This window comes from Mauremys mutica, chromosome 3 (assembly GCF_020497125.1).
Source record: "Mauremys mutica isolate MM-2020 ecotype Southern chromosome 3, ASM2049712v1, whole genome shotgun sequence".
Taxonomy (NCBI): domain Eukaryota; kingdom Metazoa; phylum Chordata; order Testudines; family Geoemydidae; genus Mauremys; species Mauremys mutica.
Window position 1 is genome coordinate 165,469,395 of NC_059074.1, and position 22,136 is coordinate 165,491,530.

Below are 22,136 nucleotides of genomic sequence, written 5' to 3' on the forward strand. Positions count from 1 at the left end.
AGTTGTGTATCATTAAATTACTTCTCCAACCAATAAACCTTCAAGAAACTAGCCAGCTAATCATTACTAATGAGAAGAGTAGATAAGGACAATTTATACAAACAAACCTACAAAACTAAAATACATGTGCCAGCTTTTACCCTGTCTGCTTGTTGTATTCGTTCCTATACCCTTCCTTTTTTCTCCTTCTCCCAGCCCCCTTTGGGATAAGGACTGTGCATTTCTTTATATTTGTACAGAGCCTGGTACCTGCTGACTGCTACTGCAATATCAAAATAATTCAAAATAAGAAAAATAGAAGGAAATCTGAACATACACTACATGGCAAAATAAGGCTCTTTTCCTTACAATAACTCTTTTTTAAACATGCCTCTCAAGAAAATGCTGAGATACAATAATATTATATGTAAAATATATCCACAAGATATAAAATGTAGTGTCTAGGATACATTTTATACTTTAAGAGTAGTTTATAGTTCCTAAATTTCACAAAGAAACTGAATAAAACTAGTTTTTGAAACGTAACCATCAGCAATGACCAAACACACTTGGTATGCTGGTGTTGTATACTACATTATCTGGATAATACTCTCTTGTAATATTTTAGTTTTCACTTTTATGGCTCAGACACTACTTTAAGCAAAAATGAATTTTGTAAGTGTCACTGAACTGTAGAGAGGAAAGGGATTAAATTGCATGCATCGGCAAGAAATAAGTTTTGAGATAATTGGGGGAAGGATAGCTCAGTGGTTTGAGCATTGGCTCAAACTTCTTTTCTTTGTTCTCGGAATGCCAGAGGCAAGCACAACTACTGCAAAGCAACAGCAGTCACCAGTTTATGTAGAGAGGCTACAGTGCTGTGGTCTGGTTTACCTTGACGTTGCACGTTCACACAGCTGTCGCAAATCAGTTGTTGCAAACAAAGGGTCCAATGTGGCAAGTAACAGGAGCCCCAATAAGTTAATTACAAGAGTTCTTATGGGTTGGAGTGGACCAACTGGCCAGGATAGGGTGACCAGATGAGATGAAGAAAATATCGGGACACATGGAGGCGGGGAGGGGGTCCGCCGGCAGAGGAAAAAAAAAAAAAGGCCAAGTGCTGCCGGTAGAGCAAAAAACAAAAACAACAACAACAAAAAGGCCGGGTGCATCGGGTTGTCTGGTCATCCTAGGTCAGGAGGAGGCGGTTTTCTTAGATAGCTTAAACCTTCAACATACTGTTCAGAGGGTAGGAAGTCACCAAAATGCTGACCCAACTCTGTGGCTCCAACCCAGTAGCTGGCAAACTCAACTAATGAAAGATGCCTGCCAAGAGATAGATCCAGGAGGGTTATAAATGAAGCATGTTCACAACTTCCAACCAGCCTCAGAGTTCATCAGGGATTTCTATTTACACTTAACCTTCAGGTAGTTTTCCCACGAAGAGTGGAGTTTGCTTTCCTCATCTACATTAGGGTGTGATTTTCAAAAGCACTCAGCACTGACCTACCCCTACTCTCAATGGCAAAGTGTTACCATTGACTGCAGTGGGAACAGAATTAAGCCAACCCTGTGAGTGCTTTTGAAAGTCCCAGCTCTAATGTTTAGCAGCTTGGATGTTTTGTTTATTCTGTGTCACAGTAAACAATGAGGCCAAAGCTTGTGGCAATGTAGGTGAAGTAAGTGCTGTCTCACCAGTCCCAGAAGTGAGCCTTACCCATTGGTTGGGGGTTTAATGCAGGCTTCTCCAGTAGGGTTGCCCAGTCTTGTGAGGGGAAGTTCTAAGGGGAGAGAACATACAGTAGGCACTAAGAAACTCAAGCAGAGAACTGGCTACTGGTAGCTGAATCTCAGACTGCCAAACCCCCATGATCAGGCCTGTCCAAACAGCTAGCTTTATCATCCTCATCAATAAAAGGCTGCAGCCAACTTTATCTACAAGTCAATGTGTGTCTTTTCTCAAAAGACGGAGTCCTGTGATAAGAGCTAATCTAAGAAACTTGAAGAATGTAAACTATTTTTTCTTGGTAAGAAAACACACGCACAAGCACAAAGCTAGAAGGATTACTGTTGACCTCACCCTCTCTGCTTGATTTATCCTGGGTTATGGCCTGCTCCAGTGCCCACTAAAGTCAACACGCCTTGGATCAGGTCCATAGTTTTTAAAAGGATGTCATCCTAAAAGGAGGACAAGCACCCTTCAGATTTGTACAGGAATGCTGGTGTCTCCCAAACTCAGGAAACTAGAAACTAAGGCAAATATTGTAGATATCTTAATAAATACCCGGGGCTTCATCCTCACAGCCAACATGAAGTCAGCAAAAAAACTTCCGTTTTATTTTGTGAATAACGTTAAAATAATGGAATTGGAAGGAAAGCCCGGGAGAGTCCCCACTTCCATGATACTGAGAAAGCATTTATTCAGTGGCCACAGCAGGGCACAGTTTAGCAGCAGATCCTTAGTTCCATTTGGCTGTGGGGAACTTTGCAGAGTTTGTGAATGTGGCTAGATAGGATACACTTTATGATACATAAGTTCTCAAACAGAACTCTTTCTCTGGCAGCATGAACAGGCAGCATTGTTCATATTACCTTAATCCAGGGGTTGGCAACCTTTCAGAAGTGGTGTGCCGAGTCTTCATTTATTCACTCTAATTTAAGGTTTCGTGTGCCAGTAATACATTTTAACGTTTTTAGAAGGTCTCTTTCTATAGGTCTATAATATATAACTAAACTATTGTTGTATGTAAGTAAATAAGGCTTTTAAAATGTTTAAGAAGCTTCATTTAAAATTAAATTAAAATGAAGAGCCCCCCGGACCGGTGGCCAGGACCCGTGTGAGTGCCACTGAAAATCAGCTTGCGTGCCATCTTCAGCACAAGTGCCATAGGTTGCCTATCCCGGTAATCTGTAAGAACCCCTATCCCTTCTCTTTTGCAGAATTAGTGCACTCCACAGTTTGGACAGATACAGGAACTTGGCTAATATTAGCCAAGTCCTTTATTCTGAAGCACTGAACAGATCTCTTGGTAAGTCTTCATATAAGTGTCTAACACATTATACTCCTGATTTACTGGTATTATAAGCAGTTATGTACTATTAACCCAATTCGTCTGCAGAAACAGCTACAACTCCTATTGATTTAAAAAGGGTATTTCTACCCTCAGTTAAAGGGATGGATCTAGCACTCCCTGTTTTCCTTTTGAGTACACCAATACAGTTTTCAAATATTTCTTATTCTTGTACTTTTTAAAAAAGTTACAATATGCACAGAAAAAATTATTCTTAAAAATGTAACAAAGTAGAAGTGGAGACGTAATAATTAAACTGTTTCTGTTCACTTTCACATCTGACATAGATACAGAATTTTTAAAAGTCTGTAGTTGTATTAAAATTTCAGAGATAATTCAGCAGAGTAAGAAGTGTTCTCTATTGTTATAAACTATTGAATTATTTTTCTGAAAGACCCACACTCACTAAATTACACCAAGGTCAGCTCCTTACATTCAGAGAATGGCTGACATGTTTCTGACATTTAGAATGTCTCACATTTACCACTGTCATGTAGATGTAAACAATTATCCCAATCCTCTTTTTCAAGAGAGAATTCAGGAATATTATGCATATGTTATATATGTGGGTAGTTTACAATAAGTTTTATAGAATGTTTTTTTCAAATGAACAAATTATACCAAATAGATTACATTATTTCAGTGTCAGGTGCCAACGGTAATTGCCCCATGGTACTTTAAATAGAACCTAACTGCCAGCTCTTCTCCCCTCTCAGCTAATCTTCATCACAGCCCAGTGTGCCCTCCATAATACATAAAACATAATACAATATTATCTTACAGCATCGTTACGTTTATTTCAGGACCACAAATGGAAGTCCCGAAGTAGGCTTTCCTTTCCAGCATTGGTGTAGCTATATTAAGTCCTCTCATTACAGGTTCATTATTTTTAACTAAAAACCATCATCACACAGAACACAGCAATTGTCATACTGTGTCAAACCAGCCATTCACCTAGCCTGTTATCCTGTCTCTGACAGCGGTTTATATACTATGTGCTTCAGAGGATGGTACAGGAAATCTCCCAGTGGACAATTATGGAATAACCCCTTAGGGAAGTTTCTTCCTACATACAATATATATATATCATACAATAGGACATACAATATATATAAAATCCTTTTATAAAAACAAATCCTACTTGGCCTCAATGATATTGTGTGGCATTGAGTTCCGATGATTAATCGCGCATTGTGTTAAAAAAAAAACTACTTTTCATCAGTTTTAAATTTCTTGCTTTTTACATTCATACAGTCATGCATTATAAGAAAGGGTAAATAAGAGAACCTGGTTTACCTTCTCTATTCTACTTATTATTTTATATCCGTACCATGTCCCCTCTTATTCGTTTTCCACCTAAAACAGTCCCAATGTTTTCAAATGATCTTTGTATGTAAGTCTCTTAATTACTTCCCTTTCTAATTCTGCTATACCTTTTTTGAGATATAGTGACCAGAAATGAACACAGTATTCTGAGCAGAATGTGGCCACTGATTTAAATTAGTATTTTATTTCCTTTTCTATTCACTGCAACACATTAAGTAGATGTAGAAAGTTCACTGAATCCATCAAAACCCAAGTCTTTTATTCTTAGTGGATATAATAAATTGAAAACCCAGTAACATGTATGAGCAGTTCAACTATTCCTTCCAACATGCATAACTTTGCCTTCAACCTTGAAATTCAATGTTGATAATCGTGCTGCCCTTTCATCTGGCTTTGTTAGGTCCTATCGGTTTTCTCTCGTCTTGACTCACCCAAATAATTTTGCATCAGCAGCAAATTTTGGCACCTTACTGTTCAGCCTCTTTATTAGATCACTAAAACATTAAATAGTTCTTTTTTCCTCAGAGTCTAATTCAATTAGACTATTGTCATAATTCTATTACTACTACATACAACAAAAACCTAACTAATGGTGGGCCCCAATCTTGGTACCCCCTAGGCACTAGAGTAATAAACCTAATAAATAATAATAGAAATATACATCTTGGTTTATTTTTCACAAAAATTGTAAGGGAAGAAAGCAGTCTGGGCAGTCTGTTAACTTTTCAGAGTTTGGGTTTTACTCCTCACATTAGCAGAGCACCAGGAAAGTCCCTTAAAGAATGTCAAATTGGGATTAGATTACCCAAGGTTTCTGTTAATTCTAGAATACCAAAGGTTTGACATTTCAAATACCATGCTGACTCCCTTAAGAGGAATGTCTTTCATATGGATCTGTTTTAAGATTACTATTTCATTACATTCCTAACTATCAAACAAAGTATTTTTCAAAAGCTGCTTGAAAATAACCACAATTCTGTACCAGGCTAGCAGCAGTAGGAAAAACTGTGGAGGATGAACACTTAGAGCCAGAGGAGCTTTAAAATTCTTGTCCTTAAACAATCGCTCAGTTACTTTAAGCAGTGATTAGAGATGCATGTGGTCTTGAACAGGAGGAGATGCTACAATACAAAGCCGAAGCATAGAAAAGAAACTTATAAATGTAGATGCAATCTACAAAGTCCAACAGGGTCAATCCCCATGAAGGGGTTGGAAGGCAAACCACTGTGCATGCACAGTTATGTTACACTTACCTTACCATGATCTAATGTTGCTAATTCACTAGAGTAGATCTAATTTCATTACAATATCATCATGTCAATGTCATTGCAAGTAAAGACAACTATAATAACCAGGATCCTGCAGTCCTTCCTCTCTCAAAACCCCCCTTGAACTCAATGAGAATGATTTTTTAAATGACCAATGTTACAGTATATTATCAAGTACAAATCCAATACATCAGATAAAGTCAATGGAGACTGTATTATGATTTCAAAAGAAAAATGTGCCATTTGCACTATCTCAAAGGAAATATATCAATAAAACTATATTAAGACATAACACTGTAAACCCCAAGGAAATTCCGAGTCATAGTTCCATGTTGTCCTTTACCACTCACTGGAATCACTTATCAGAAGGGCCAGCACCCTGTAACAATATAGTTTCACAGATAAGCAAATATTTATTTTTGCCATATGGGTGAAACGTACAGAGAAGAGAGAAAATATACACACAAACTGAATACATACTGACAGGTTTCAGAGTAGCAGCTGTGTTAGTCTGTATCCGCAAAAAGAACAGGAGTACTTGTGGCACCTTAGAGACTAACAAATTTATTTCAGCATAAGCTTTTGTGGGCTACAGCTCACTTCTTTGGATGCATCTGAAGAAGTGAGCTGTAGCCCACAAAAGCTTATGCTGAAATAAATTTGTTAGTCTCTAAGGTGCCACAAGTACTCCTGTTCTTTTTGTGAATACATACTGCCTCTTGTGGCTAAAACACAGGCTAGGTAATCAGGAGATCTTGATTTCCATGTTCATTTCAGAAATTTGTAAAATTAGAAGAGTATTGCACCATTGCCAAAAATACCAGTGACTCATGACTAAATAAAATGGGACAGAACTATTCGAGTGAAGTAGCTCTAGGGTAATAGTAGTAGCTCACCAATGGAGTGACTAAACGAGGTAAACAGGCATTTGTTTATCTATTCTAAGTTGATTTCAGTGTATGTTCCCATTTTTCTTCCAGTCCTTTTCTATTTCCATCTCTTCAGTTTAAACCAGGGGTTCTCAAACTAGGAGTCAGGACCCCTCAGGGGGTCACAAGGTTCTTACATGGGGGGTTGTGAGCTGTCAGCCTCCACCCCAAGCCCCTCTTTGCCTCCAGCATTTATAATGGTGTTAAAGATATAAAAAGCGTTTATAATTTATAAGGGGGTCACACTCAGAGGCTTGCTATGTGAAACGGGTCATCAGTACAAAAGTTTGAGAACCACTGGTTTAAACAAACATTTTGATAGGTTATTTATTGTAATTATTTTCTTTAAGCTTCTTACTCATTTTTTTAATCTCTAAATTATTTTCCTTGTTTTTTTAAGAGGTGGAAAAACAATTAAAAAAAATTTTCAAAAAAAAAGTTGACATATCAGGGTTTGGTGGTTTTTTTTTTCATTTCAAAGTGTTTGAAATGGAGCAATTTTTTATCTTTTTAAATTTCACAGAATTTGTTTTCACCACAAAACTTTACAGGGTTTTTTTGCTTATCAAACACTCAATTTATAATACATTATAACAAACATAATCAAGAGATTTTTTTTTTTTTTAAAGAGGTGGAAATAGAACAGAAACCACACAAAAAAAGAGGTGAATGCATTTGAAGACGTTCCAGTGTAGCTAAATACGATTTTCAATAAAGGAAAAAATTAAATACATTCCCTAACAACTTTGATAAAAAAAATTGTAAAACAAAACAAAAAGTCCATGAATAATATTGTCTGTGAGAGGCCATTTTTTGATTACAGATCTTTTGATTTGAAAAACTTCCATATGCTCTAATGATTTCTTCTTGTGGTTTTATTATTTTTGTTCTTGTTTTCTGTGTTTTTCCCACTATTATTGTTAGTAATTATTATTAAATCTGAAGTGGTCCCCATTGCACTAGGCAATTGTTAAAAAAAAACAAAAAACTATCAATAGCCAGACAGAAAATAACCAAACAATAGGTATGCAACACCTCAGAAATACAAACTTGCTACACTCCTCTCCACAACCCTATCTCCCAGTATTTAGTTTCCCAGAACCAAACCCACCTTTCCTTCTCTCTGTACACATGCCAACCACCAGCCCAAAGTGCCCTCCTTTCAGCCTGCCCACCTCATAAAACAGCTGCAGGCTCAGTCTGGGAAAACACACTCACAAACTGGTTCAAAGCGTGTGAAGGACTGCTCCTGGGTAGTCTCTACACTCACTCTTTACTCTTTCCCTGGGCTTTCCCTCACCTGGATCACCCCACACTCACTCTCTCCCAGCTCTTCCATCCACTTTTGTTAAGTCAACCAGACCGATGCACATTTGCTATTATTCTTCACCTTCCCTGGGTCACCATCCCACCCAAATTCTTTCCCTCCCTCCTATTCCACAACATCTGCAGCCACAACCTCTGTAGTCCGTCCCACCTAAGGTGACCAGATGTCCCGATCAGGGTTTTGTCTTAAATAGGCAAGTATACCACCCATCCCCTCCGTTTAAAAAAAAAGAAAAAAGAAAAAAAAAGTGACCCAATTTTTCCACAGTTGCTATCTGGCCAACCCATTCCCACCTATCTTCTGGAGTGCCCTCTTCTCACTGTTTTCTTTCATTTTGGGCCAGGAGTCTTCCTCCCCAGAACATCCACTTGGGAGTCCACATTTTGGGAGTTCCAGAACTTTCCTCATTTTCCAAGGGTCTCTGGGCAAGCTACAAGATGTTTCAAGGGGTTGGGAAACCATTGGTAAAAAAATCCCTTGTGGCATAACTCAATGCTGTTCGGAGGGGGAGAGGAGGAGGGTGAAGGGGTGTGTGAGAGCGATTCATCTCAAACTTTCCTGCAGTTCTGCTGCATCCTATAGCTAATGGAGTATAGAGATGAGGAGTGTTGGTACATTGGTCTCCTTAACAGGCTGCAATTAGTTGGTTCAGTAGGAGCAAAGCAGGAGAATAGCCTAGTTGGGAGGGGAAAGAAATAGCTGCAGGAGGGAATCCATCTGGGAGGAGAGGGATCTGGTATGGCTGGTAATCAGGGTGATCACCTTGGGTTCTAACTTCTAGGGGTGCCAAATCAGCATATGGGGGGACATCCTTCAACCTTTTTTTTTTTGTACTCAGTTACTTGGTGGGAATAAGGGGGCAAAAACACTTTTTATTTAGGATGGCAAGACACCTATGGCTGGTGCTTGGAACTGGCTTCATTTCTGCTGCCCCACCCTGTTCCATGGGGGTGGGGGGAAGGGAGAATTAGACATGAGTGTAGGTCAGCACACAATCCTGTGCTCTAGAATTAACTATGGGCTTCTCTTCCTGGCTCTGCCACACACTAGGATGTAACCTTGGGAAAGTCACTTAATATCTGTACCTCAGTTTCCCAATCTATAAACTAAGGGCAATAATATTTGCCAACCTCATGAGGCTCTGTGAAGCTTAACTCAACAGTATTTGTAAAATGCTCTGAGGTCCCTAAATAGAAAGTATTATAAAAATTAAATTTATTTATTAAAATATTACCTTACCAAAAAAGAGTCTTTTAGAGCCTAATGGAGATTAAATCAATAAGGTTCTATGGAAATTACTCTGAACCACCTGTGTAATAAATAATTATCTTAAATATCCCACAGATTTTAATACAGAACTACATGCTTTTCTATAAAATTCCCTCAAACTCTATAGATGGTCAATAGTTTTCTCACAGGAGAAATAGTCTTTACATCTTGTTTCAAAAACAACAAAAAACTGCCCATATGAAACTTTCTGCTGACATCAATGTTTTTAGGCACAAGAGGATTAAATCAAGATTGCTATAGTATCCCTACACTATAACAACAACATCTGTTTTTGTAATTGTGCTTGATAAGTACACACAATCATACTATTTACATACTAATTATTATGGCAAAAAACATATGCACACACTTAATATTTAGACACACAAGTAGTCCCAGTGGCTTCATTGCATAAAATTGAGCACATGGGTAAGTCTTTGAAGAACTGGGACCTATAATTAAAAGTACTGAGTATGAAAGCCTAATGAAAAACTTTCTAAGACATATTAAATAACTGCATTCTTACAATAGTTATTTATATCAACAACCTAACTACAACTTGGGTACAACAGAACTGACTTGGCCAATGAAGGAGCCTGATTTATTAATTGTTTTAAGTGTGCCTTTCATGCTACAGAGTCAAATAATACACTTGTGCTTTAGCACTATGTAATCAATTCCAGATCCAAAGTAAAGACAAATAAGATGAAAAATATCTGTGGTCCTTTGACTACACTGGTACCCGACAGTTTTCAAAAGCACCTCTGACCCTTCTTCAAGCTGAAAACTTTCTCCATGGTTGGTTTAGCCATTTTTTACAAATTTAAGTAAAATCAAACAAACGAACAAAAAAAACCCTAATTCATGGAAGACTGTTCCATATTTAAGCAACAACAACTAAGGCACAAGGCATCTGCTGGCATTTAATGACCAGCTGAGAAGTACATGAAGAGCCACTAACAGTGGCTAATTAATCCTCAAGGAACACCACTGTATTCTAATAGCTGTAACAACTGGTATGCAAATATTTGAAAGTCACAGATTTTAAATGTTCTCTTTTTTAGACACATTGTATGTACAAAGCAGCACTAAGAGCTCCATCCTGCAGTCTTCGTCCATGCTGGCCCTAATCCTGCAGTCAGAACTGCAGACAGACAGACCCCTTGTAATTGTACAGAGCCATCGGACCTTTACATGGGCACAAGGGTTTTCCCCTACAGATGTGATTGCAGGCTTGGGGATACAGGAGTTATCCCATGGATTTAAAGGACTATCATTTGAATAAGGGCTTTGGGACTGGGCCCCAAATCAGCAGTTTGAATGCCTTAGAAACTTCTATATCATGCCCACTGGGTTTGAATTTAGGCCCCAATCCTGCAAGAAACTGCTCAGGCAAACGCCCTGTGTCTGTGCAGAGACCCACTGAAATCAAGGGAGGTCCATCTTCACAGTCATTTACAGATCATTGCCCAAATCCCATTTTATGCATGTATATAAACTACATTAACCTCTTATATTTTAAAGATCAGTACTGGGCAAATTAGTTGAAACAACAGTAAAGAATAAAATTGTCAGACACCTAGAAGAACATAAATTGTTGGGCAAAAGTCAACATGGTTTCTGTAAAGGGAAACTGTGTCTTACTAATCTATTAGAGTTCTTTGAAGGGGTCAACAAACATGTGGCCAAGGGGGATCCAGTGGACATAGTGTACTTAGATTTCCAGAAAGCCTTTGACAAGTTCCCTCACCAAAGGCTCTTACGTAAATTAAGCTGTCATGGGATAAAAGGGAAGGTCCTTTCATGGATTGAGAACTGGTTAAAAGACAGGGAACAAAGGGTAGGAATTAATGGTAAATTCTCAGAATGAAGAGGGGTAACTAGTGGTGTTCCCCAAGGGTCTGTCCTAGGACCAATCCTATTCAACTTCATAAATGATCTGGAGAAAGGGGTAAAAAGTGAGGTGGCAAAGTTTGCAGATGATACTAAATTGCTCAAGATAGTTAGGACCAAAGCAGACTGTGAAGAACTTTAAAAAGATCTCACAAAACTAAATGATTGGGCAATAAAATGGCAAATGAAATTTAATGTGGATAAATGTAAAGTAATGCACATTGGAAAAAATAACCCTAACTATACATACAACATGATGGGGGCTAATTTAGCTACAAAGAGTCAGGAAAAAGATCTTGGCGTCATTGTGGATAGTTCTCTGAAGACGTCCACGCAGTGTGCAGAGGCGGTCAAAAAAGCAAACGGGATGTTATGAATCATTAAAAAGGGGATAGAGAATAAGACGGAGAATATATTATTGCCCTTATATAAATCGATGGTACACCCACATCTTGAATACTGCATACAGATGTGGTCTCCTCATCTCACAAAAGATATGCTGGCATTGGAAAAGGTTCAGAGAAGGGCAACTAAAATGATTAGGGGTTTGTAACGGGTCCCATATAAGGAGAGATTAAAGAGGCTAGGACTTTTCAGCTTGGAAAAGAGGAGACTAAGAGGAGATATGATAGAGGTGTATAAAATCATGAATGATGTGGAGAAAATAGATAAGGAGAAGTTATTTACTTATTCCCATAATACAAGAACTAGGGGCCACCAAATGAAATTAATGGGCAGCAGGTTTAAAACAAATAAAAGGAAGTTCTTCACACAGTGCACAGTCAACTTGTGGAACTCCTTGCCTGAGGAGGTTGTGAAGGCTAGGACTGTAACAGCATTTAAAAGAGTCCTGGATAAATTCATGGAGGTTAAGTCCATTAATGGCTATTAGCCAGGATGGGTAAGGAATGTTGTCCCTAGCCTCTGTATGTCAGAGGGTGGAGATGGATGGTAGGAGAGAGATCACTTGATCATTACCTGTTAGGTTCACTCCCTCTGGGGAACCTCGCATTGGCCACTGTCGGTAGACAGGATACTGGGCTAGATGGACCATTGGTCTTACCCAGTATGGCTGTTCTTATATGTTAAACCAATGACCAGTGTTAGATATGAGCAACAGCCTTCCTAAAAGAGCAATAGCAAACCCTGGAGTCTGTATCAAACATTATAATGACATACAGACAATTTCAAATAAATGGTCAGAGAGACCAGACAATGGTGACAACCTCCAACAAGTGTCTCCTAAAAATGTAGTTGTCTTCTTCAAATCTCTCCCATCGTCACAAGGTGGGCAGATGGCTTCAAGAGCTCCTGCTTAAGGGAGCCATTTTATAGACTGAAGTCACAAGCACTAAGAATTCAGCATACAGTAAGTGTATTAGTTTTCACACATTTTAATAGCAAATGTCTATGCGGAAACAGAGTAAAACCAATTCATTCAACTGTGAATACTGCCCTTGATTTTGGGCCATATACCACAATCTCAGGAACAATCTCTGAGTGATCATTCACTGTTATTGCCCAGTTTACCAGAAATTATTTGTTTCTATAAAGTTAAAGTTACAAGCCACTATAGCTAGAGAGGTGCTTATAACAGGACTGCCTTTGCAACCAAAACTACAGTGTTCACTGTAATGCCCGCGCATGCAGACACAAAATACCTATTGTATGCCCCCAAATGGATTGTAATAGAGGAGGTTACTTTTGAATCTTTAAGATTCATGAACTTTGGCACATTAGAAATGAGAAGACATATCACAATGCTCACACAGTCTTGTAATTTCTGCCCAACCTGTTACAGCGTTTGCTGTAGAGGAATGGCCAGTGTAGACTTGACTTGTAACTAACAAAGAACAAGGTAAAATCCATCCGGTGGGGGTGAGGTAGAGGAGAGGAGGATCCTGGAAGCTAAACAGAGTCATGCTGCAGTGTAAATAAGAACGCAGCTCAGCAGAAAGCTTAGCTTGTCCCCAGCTGTTTACAAATATATATTTATATTGATTCTATAAATCATATATTGTTTAGACATCTGCTTCAATATATTTCTGGATTAGGGCTTTTATAATTATAGTCACATAAGTGACTGCGTTTTATTATAATTCACAGATTAGCATTCATTTGTAGCAGCATAATCACGTTTAGTTGGGATAAATTTGCATTATGTACACACACAGTAATGTGTCCATGATTGCGTTACGACGACGGATGATGAATTATAATGGACGGGAACAGATTTTTATATGCACACATACGCCATAAATTATGTCAAGACTGTTTTGAAAAAGTCACTACCGCTCCGGCGCTGCGATCAGCGGTACAAGCAACTACAAGTTCTAAATTAAAACAAGCCGGACAAACTTCAGCAAACTCTGCTGCTGTTGCTTACCTGCGTTTACATGTCGTAGCCACTTCTCCTCTGGGGCAGGGGCACTGGGAATGGGCTCGCCCTTCCTCCCGAAAAGGCAACAAGGGTAGCTCAGGCTTCGTTCAAAATCCCCCAGGAGGGTTTCCCAGTGGAGAAGGAGGTTTCCGTCTTGACCAGGAGAGGGATCCCAACTGGTGAGGGGGGGACAAAGTAGGAACCGGTGCTGGTGGGAAGAGCTGATTGCTGGGACGAGGGGAAATCAGGGTGGTGCCCGGTTTGGGGGCTCCCGGAGGAGAGGGAGGGAAAGTAAACCACCGCCCCCACCCAATAATCTTGTCCCCGCTGCGGCGGGGAAAGTTTGAAGGAGTTTGGGGAGGCGGAGGCAGGACGTTGCGGCCGGCAGGGGAGTTTGCAGGCGGGCAAGGGAGCCGTGGGCTCCCGCTGCAGCCCGCGGGGGTGGGGGAAGGAGAGAGGGAGGGGATTGTTGTCCCGAGAGAGCGAATAGGGCCGGAGGCGGCGGCTGCGGAGCGAGTGCGTGTCGGAGTCGCTGCGGAGCGTGGGGCTGGAGCGCGGAGTCACAGCCCTGGAATCCCAGGAATGCGGAGCGGCCGCTGCTACTGCGGGGCCCGGAGACGTCGGGGACTTGACATGGGCTTTGTTGTTGTTTTGTTTTCTTTGCAAAGGCGGAGGAACGATCCCCGTCCGCGGGAGGAAGAGGAGGGGCGGGCTCCTGCCCGTCCCGCCTGCTGCAACTCTGCCAAGGTCGGGACAGAGCCGCGGGACGGGTTTTTCGCCGGTTTCCCCTCGGAGCCCCCCTGGCTGCGCTAGCCCCGCCGCGCCCCTTCGCCTGCGCTACCTTTGCAACCCCGTTCCTCCAGCCCGTGTAGCCAGGCCCAAAGAGATGGGGGCAGGGAGCGAGGGGCGCCCGGCGGCTGGGAGAACAGGGAGAGTCTGAGTCCGCAGGGAAGGGAAGGGTTTGGTTTGGGGGGTGGGGAGCGGGAATGTTTGAGGGGGAGGAAAGGGCTGAGTCAGGCCTAGGGTGTGTGTTCGGTCTGCGGCGGCTGAGGCAGCCCAGGGGAGTCTTTTGGAGGCCAGCTTCCCTGCCCCTACCTCCTGGGGTGACCAGATGGCCCGATTTTAGGGTTTTTTTCTTATATAGGCTCCTATTACCCCCCACCTCCTGTCCCGATTTGCTGTCTGGTCACCCTACTACCTCCCCGGTTCAGCCCCACTTCGTCTGCTCTGCCCCCCACGCTGCCATTCAGGCTGTGAGGTCTAGCCATCCTCCAGTGCCACCCCTCATCCTCTTCAGCCCCTTTGCCTGTATTACACAATGGGCCCCCTTTGAGCCCTTGCGCACTTCACTACGTCAGCCCCTGCTCCCCGTTCTGTCCCCCTGTCCTGTCTCTGTCACACTCGTGTTAGGACCCACACTTGTCCAGTGGCAGCGTGCACTGCTGGGGAATCCAGCTGCTGCCAGTTCTCCCAGCTCCTTGCCAACTGTTTGCTCGGATCCTCCAGGGGGAGCAGATGAAACGCACCCTGGCTACCTGCAATGCTGGCACCTCTGTAATTGGAGGAGAAACCACAGAAGAAACCCTGCAGCCCCCCCCCCCAGATGTGCAATGGGGTATCACAGCTGGGGAATGTCATGCCAGAAGCATAACAATTGGTGAATGAGGACGGGCCTGTCTGGTGGCTGCACTAAGGTTGGCTGAGGGAGCATGGTTTGGCCACCTTGTAAAGCCAGGCTGCAGCTTCTGCCAAGATGATGGATCAGTTATGAATGAACTGATGTTAAGAATATGTAGACCCTACAAACAATCCCCAGATATTTATGGAGTTTTACACCTGTTGGGCATTAAATAATATATCATTAAAATAAATTCACAATATTTTACTCTTAAAAAAGAGCCCTTGTTTGCCTAAAAATCAACACTGAAAATCAGGAGGAAATTATCTAAACCCAGGTTTTGAACCATAATATTAAACCACTTTTAGCTCTTAAATCACCTTTCTATGCTTGATTTCAGGCCATGTGAGATTGTTTAGGAGGGTAGAGTTTGAGTAAAATCTATTTATCCATTTTTGAGTTAGCAGAGCAGGGGAGAACCATATGGAGGGTAGGAGCAACTCTAGAATAGGGCAATCCCTCTTGGTGTCAGTTAGAGATGTGCACAGAATATGCTCCTAAAACTGTAAAAATCCCTACACTGGAATTAGAAAGGCTCATGAGCACAGTCATTTCTAAAAAATGGGTGAAAATTGGAGGTGTGTGTTTGTTTGTTTTACACTTATGTAACACATTTGCATATTCATACATACTTTTCTCCTCATCAAAGGGCCTGGTCCTGTAATACTCATTCAGTACATGAGTAGTCAGTGGGCATTACTCACATCAGTAAAGATAATAGGATCAAGCCCTTAAAAGAGAGAGAAATAGCACAGTTCCTCAATTTAGATACATAATTGTGCTTAAGTACCGTATGTGGAGTCAGAAGTCTGTGCCTTACCCCTGGCATTGTAAAATGTAATTACACTTTGCAGAGAAAGTCCTATTTATCTGAAACGCTCTAACAAAGGTGCCGTGAGGCTTAGTGAAGTAAGTAAATAGGATCCACATCTTACAGATGGTTATGCTGAGAAGTGACACTGACACTAAACTCCCATCTTTTCATGTATTTATACCTGCTCCTGTATTTTCCACTCCATGCATCTGATGAAGTGGGTTCTAGCCCACGAAAGCTTATGCCCAAATCGTCTCTAAGGTGCCAAAAGAAATTCTCGTTGTTTTTGATGGTAAATTGTTGCATTCTGGGGTTTTTCTTGCTCCAGGTCACATACTAAGTCAGATATGGAGCTGTGAATAGCACCCAACTGCAGAACTACAAAGACACATTCAGTCACACCATAGCAGTAGGTAGCATACCATAAGCAGAGTAGCTGCAGCTGGTAGCAAAGCAGGAGAACACAGTGAAGTTTAGAGCTTCCTTACTCCAGATCTGTAAGATTATTTTTTATATTTTCCCCTTCACAAGTAGAAAAACACAGAGGATGGGGTGGGAAAGTGGGCATGAAACTCCTGAAGTTTCTGCTGGATTCTCTCCACAACTCTGAGGTCCTGCCAAGCAGGCATAAGACTTCACTTCTAAACACTGTGGAGGCTGGCATTCATAGGCGTATCTTAATGCCTCACCACAGGGTGTTAGCCACCTCTGCGGTTTTGTTGGGCCCCAGGTACTGCTCCTGGCCCCTTTTTCCTCCTATAGACCTCACTGCACCTGTACAGAACTCTAACTTTCAAGGAGTTTTAAGTGCAAGGATATGGTAATGTTGCAAGCAGCACTAACTCAGTGGCAGATACTGGCTCAAATATCTGCTAGTTTTGAATGGGAGCTGAATTCCAGCTCCTACCTCTCCTGTCCCAGCACAGTCTCTGAAATACTGAAGAGTCCAAGAGGAGATAAAAATATGCCCCAAAATACAGCAGCTTACGGAGCTGAGCCTTTTGCAAAGCCCTGCCTGCAATGGCAAGCTGTAGCACAAAGAGAAAACCCGCCCAAATAAGTAAAGGCTTCTGAACCAAGGAGTGGTGAAACGCATTGCCTACTGTGTGACTTAATACAACTATTAATACCTGTATTTGGCTCCTAGATACTATGGAGAGAGGTGCTTTAAGAAATACACAATTGGTTAATACAGATAAGCTTCCGAGCAGAGGTATGTCATTTTGGTACGACTCTCACCTTCAGCATGTGTAGGACCCATTGTATTCTTGTTGCCATTCCTTTGCTCCCCAAAACAGAGTGGAAAGGAGCATACAGCCCTGAGGATTAAGAAAACACGTTACCAGCTTCCTAGAGACCATGTTTAAACATAATTCTTGCTAGAAAGGTGTTACCATGATTTAAAATATTATTAAAGATGGAACTTAGTGGTTTTATATGGCAGTTTATGGAATTTATCTCTCTAATACCCCATCTGCCCTGGGAAAAGTGTTTTTTGTTTGCGGATCCTTTTGCAGCGGAGTAGTCCTAACAAAATTAATATACAGTTTGGATTTGCAGAGCAGACAGGACTGAATCATGTTTTAACTCTGTTCTTAAACCATGCTAAAGTCTGGCACTAAGCAGAACTGTAACATTGCTCAAAAAGATAGTGAAAACATAATCCAGTACCATCCATACTGAACTAATGGTGTGTCAACCATATCAGAGGATTATTGTTTTTATCTGGTTCCCTGCACAGTAGAATGTACAGTGTCTGTGGGACTTGGATATGGTTTACAATGAGATTTGAAATAGTTCTAGCACCCGGTAACACCTGTGTTTAAACACTTCCAACATGTTTATCCTGGGCTAAAGCAATTTTTTAAATCTTGTTATAACACGGAAAATGTTCAGTCCTTGTTTGTTGGCAAAACCATGTCATAACCTGTTTTCAACAAAACTCCCTTTAAACTGTGCTTAAGCAACATCTGGCAGTTTGCTCTGAGAACAGTAGATGAGGTTTAATTAGCTTTACAGCCATCTACATTACAATCAAATCAAAGGATACAGTTGCAACACAGTTCCAATGTGTAGTGTAAATATGACCTTAACTGTGTTCCCTAACTATTCTAAAACCTGGGACATGTGCTGGGTATCCTGACTTGGCTGTAATTGTAATGGAGACAAAACCTTAGGCAGTATTCTGGGAGAAGCTTCTTAGTCCCAAAACCATACTTGTACTTTGTAAATTGGTACTTTCAATTTTTTTAAGCTTACCATAATTAAGACAAGTTTACTTGTCTTATGCCCTATGTGCTCGTTAATTATTGCATTTAATAGTCCTTTTCAAAAATCTTCTCTTTGAAATGGAATTTGGATTACACAATTATGGAAAACAAACCTGTTGCCATCAAGCATGAGCTAACACGTTATAGGAGTCTATAGCTTACAGTGACTAAGCCAGCACCCAGTTTTGTGGACCAGAAAAAGTTTTCAGTGATCATCCATACACATAAATTATGGAACACTGAACATTCTAGTTTGCTTAATGTTACAGTCTATTTCTACAGGTTTGGAGAGTAACTGAAAATGTCTGCCTTTTTTTAATCCTTGAATAAAAGTTTGTAAAATCAAAAAAGTTTTAGCATTTGAGACTGATTATAGTGGTGAACTCTAGCTTCTAGTTACGGTTGTGTCACCACTTCTATTATAAACCCCATTTTTCATGCTCTTATAGAAATTGTATAGAAATTTGTTTCAGGTGGACATTAATTTGACACAGAGACTTAGGACAGAAGCAAATATTCTTCCTAAGTAGTTTTGAGGTGGGTTTTTTTTAACATCAGTTAGGATATTCTTAGGATATTCTAGCACAATTAGAAATTTACTATTGTATTTTTTTAAGTTTATATAATCCAAAATTGGCATTCATTAAAACAAAAAAGCTCATGTTTTTTAGTGAATTTACTGCTCCTGAAATTACTGGTTTGACAACCCTGGAGATCCAAATCCATAATGTATCCATATAATAAGGCAACAGTAGTGCAAACCTAAATAAAAGTGACATGATTTTCAGAGGTGCTGAACACCTGCATGTCATAAGGGCACATTTCAGCAAAGAACATGTAAGCATGTGCTTAAGTTCCATGGAAGTTAATGAGACAAGCACATGCCTAAAGATAAGCATAAAGATGGACTACTGAATCAGCGTATAAGTCTAAGGGAATTTCAGGTGCTCAACACTTCTGAAAATCAGTCTCTTATTTAGGCACCTAAATATGCATTTAGGTACCTAACTTTGGGCACCCACATTTGAAAATATTGATCTATAACCACTCTCTGAGCCATCCAGTCCCTGAAAATAGCAAAGAACTGGTACCAAGAGACCGGAGTTTATTCTTGGTGCTGTCAAAGACTTTGACACCTATATATTGCTTATCTGTAAAATGGAGATAATAACCACCTAGTTTACAAGATTGTTGTAAGGCTCAATTCATCCATGCTTTTAAAGCTCTTTAAAATCAGCAGATAGAAGACATCATATAGTAATATAAATATCAGCTTTGTCTTCATATATGTTTGTAGAGCACCTAGTATAAGGGAGTCCTGTTTCACACTGGATTTTATGGCAACTACAATAATATAAATATTAAATAATTATAGTTTTTCTTTTCATTAGTGATTAATTCAGAATATGATCATATGGTTTTCTTGGTATGTAATAAAGCCATGTTAGAATGTTGAGAGACTGAGATTTAAAAATTGGCTATTATATGTGCTTCACTTCTTTAATTTTCACAAAACGTTAAATATTGTCAGTATGTGACCAATTCGCCTTCATACCGTTCAGAGTCATTGCAATCTATCTGGTCAATGATTCATGAACTAAGAGTGATTTAATCAATAGTCTGTAATGGACATCAGGCCAAAAAATGCATTTCTAAATAGCCCCTTTAATTTAGAGTTTTAATTCACAGAGACATGATTCTAATAAATACAAGTGACAAGTGTATTGAATAACTGATACCATTTGTCAAAATGGTGAAGTGTGATTTAGGGAACTGGTAGTGGGATTTAAACCCTTTTACCTCATGATCAGTGATTTGAATCTGACCCAAGTTGTTGTTAGTGACTGAAAGTTGTTACTGTCTGATGGCTCTTTTTATCTGGGGCCTATGTGAAATTAGTTAATGGCCTGAGTCTTCTCCTCAATGGACAGATTTCCACATTACGGTTGGCCAGTTTGCTGGCAGTCTTAGCAGAAAGGCCAGTTAAGACTCTGTGGATTTTCAGTCTGACTCACCCTTAGATTCCTAGATGTGGTCTGATAAAGAACAGCATTGAGGTACATTAATGGAGCTGTGCAAGGAACTTTGCAACTGCCTACAGTAGATAGGTTATTTCAGTTTCCAGCTGTGAAGAATCGGGCATCTTTCATGGTCATTAAATTGATTTTAAAAATTGCATAGCAACATCCAGATCAAACCAATATCTTTTACAGATCTACTATATATTTTTAAAATAAATACACTATATATTTAGAGTTCGGGCTGAACTTCTGACTTGATCTCATCCTAAGCACTAACCTGTCCCACCAGTGTTACATGCTATATCAGGGGTGGTCAAACAGACTGGCTCGCCGAGTCCTATCACACCGTCCGGGGACTGGGGCTCAGGTCTTCAGCCTCGCTCCTGCTGAAGCCTCAAGCCCCAGGAAGTGTGTCCAACAGGCTGAAGCCCTGAGACTCCCCTCCCTGCTGGGCACAAGCCCATACCCCAGCACCCTGCTGCTCCTGAGCTCCCCCCCTCCCCAGTCTAATAGGTGGAGAATGGGGGAGGGCCACCCCATTTAATACCATAACTTACGCAATGCCTGGATAGGCTATAGCAGGGGTTCTCAACTTTTTATACTGGTGACCCCTTTCACATAGCAAGCCTCTGAGTGTGACCCCCCCTTATAAATTAAAATTAAAAACATTTTTTTATGTATTTAACACCATTATAAATGCTCGATGCAAAGCAGGGCTTGGGATGGAGGCTGACAGCTTGCAACCACTCACATAATAACCTTGTGAACCCCTGAGGGGTCCCAACCCCCAGTTTGAGAACCCTTGCCCTATAGCAAATTAAGGTGAATGTTAAAGTGTAGTGTTTATAGCTATGAAAGTGTTATGCCTTGTGTGACAGAGTGACAATATGCTGTAATATCCTGAACAAACCTGATGGAATCAAGATAAACTTTATTAAATTAAATTATTGAATTAGGGTTAATAACTTTGGTTTACATTATATTAAAAATGCAATTGTGGATGTGTTATTGTGGCATTGTATGTACCTTCTCCAGTAGGGAGGAGGATGCTAATGTAATTCCTGCATTATCAGCCTTTTAAAGCCACCCCCCTGGAAAGGTCCAAATATATTAATTCAAATTGTGTTCTCCAGGGACTAACAGACAAAGAAAGGATTGTTGGATAAATAGCCTGGCTCAGGGTCTTCTTCCTCATCCAAAAAATGAACAGGACCTTTGATCCATGGAGAGCCCCAATCCGTAGGGTAGGCTTGGAAGGACTGAACCGACTGAGTACTTGTTCTCAGCTGAAGCTGTGATGAACTTGTGACCACAAAGAAAATTCCTTGGGTGCAGTGTTGAAGGATTACTCCTGCTAGAACCCCTATTAGAGCTGGGATGACATCTGGTGAGCTTATTAGCAAGTGTGTAGGGTTTTTAATTGTATTTAATATGTTTTCTCTGTAGTGCTTTTACCCTAATAATAAAATTAGTCTTGCATAAAAAGAGCTGTGTGGTGCCTTATAACTGGAGCAATTACGTCGGTGAACCATCTCTGAGAAGAAAGCGAGCAGGTGTCCTTGGGCAACCTGTCTGTGCTGGGACTAACACAGTGAAGCCAAGGAACTGTGCAGCCTAGAAGTATCCCAGTCAAAAGGGAGAGAGACGTGGGTCTCCACCCAAGAAAGGCAATGTCTGGGGAGCAGGAAGCCTAGAAGTGGGTGCCTTTGCCGGACCACTTAGGGGAAATACAGGTGCAGTTGCCCTGAAATGTAACGCCTTGTAGTGCACTTGTAAATTTCTGACCCACTCTTCCTGTGTTCAGAGTTTAGTTGCTAGTTTGTTGTTGGAGCTGAGCTCCTTATGGGTTGTCAGATGATGTACATGCTGTTTGTTCTCATGCAGACTTTTCTTTCTTGTTTAGCTTTTCAC

At 40.6% G+C, this 22,136-nt stretch overlaps 1 protein-coding gene and 1 long non-coding RNA gene across 2 annotated transcripts in view; one reads left to right on the forward strand and one right to left on the reverse strand.

Moving 5' to 3' along the window:
- Nucleotides 1–13,925, reverse strand: part of PTPN14 (protein tyrosine phosphatase non-receptor type 14) — a 197,183-nt gene extending 183,258 nt beyond the window's left edge. Inside the window, exon 1 of the mRNA XM_045010243.1 lies at nt 13,449–13,925. The gene's annotated coding sequence lies outside the window, so the exon portion shown is untranslated. The remainder of the gene's footprint in view (nt 1–13,448) is intronic.
- Nucleotides 13,926–14,058: 133 nt separating this feature from the next.
- LOC123366615 lies at nt 14,059–21,710 on the forward strand. Its single transcript, XR_006578154.1, has 3 exons — nt 14,059–14,189; nt 17,082–17,147; nt 21,359–21,710. It is a non-coding gene; the product is annotated as an uncharacterized LOC123366615 (long non-coding RNA).
- Nucleotides 21,711–22,136: the final 426 nt, after the last annotated feature.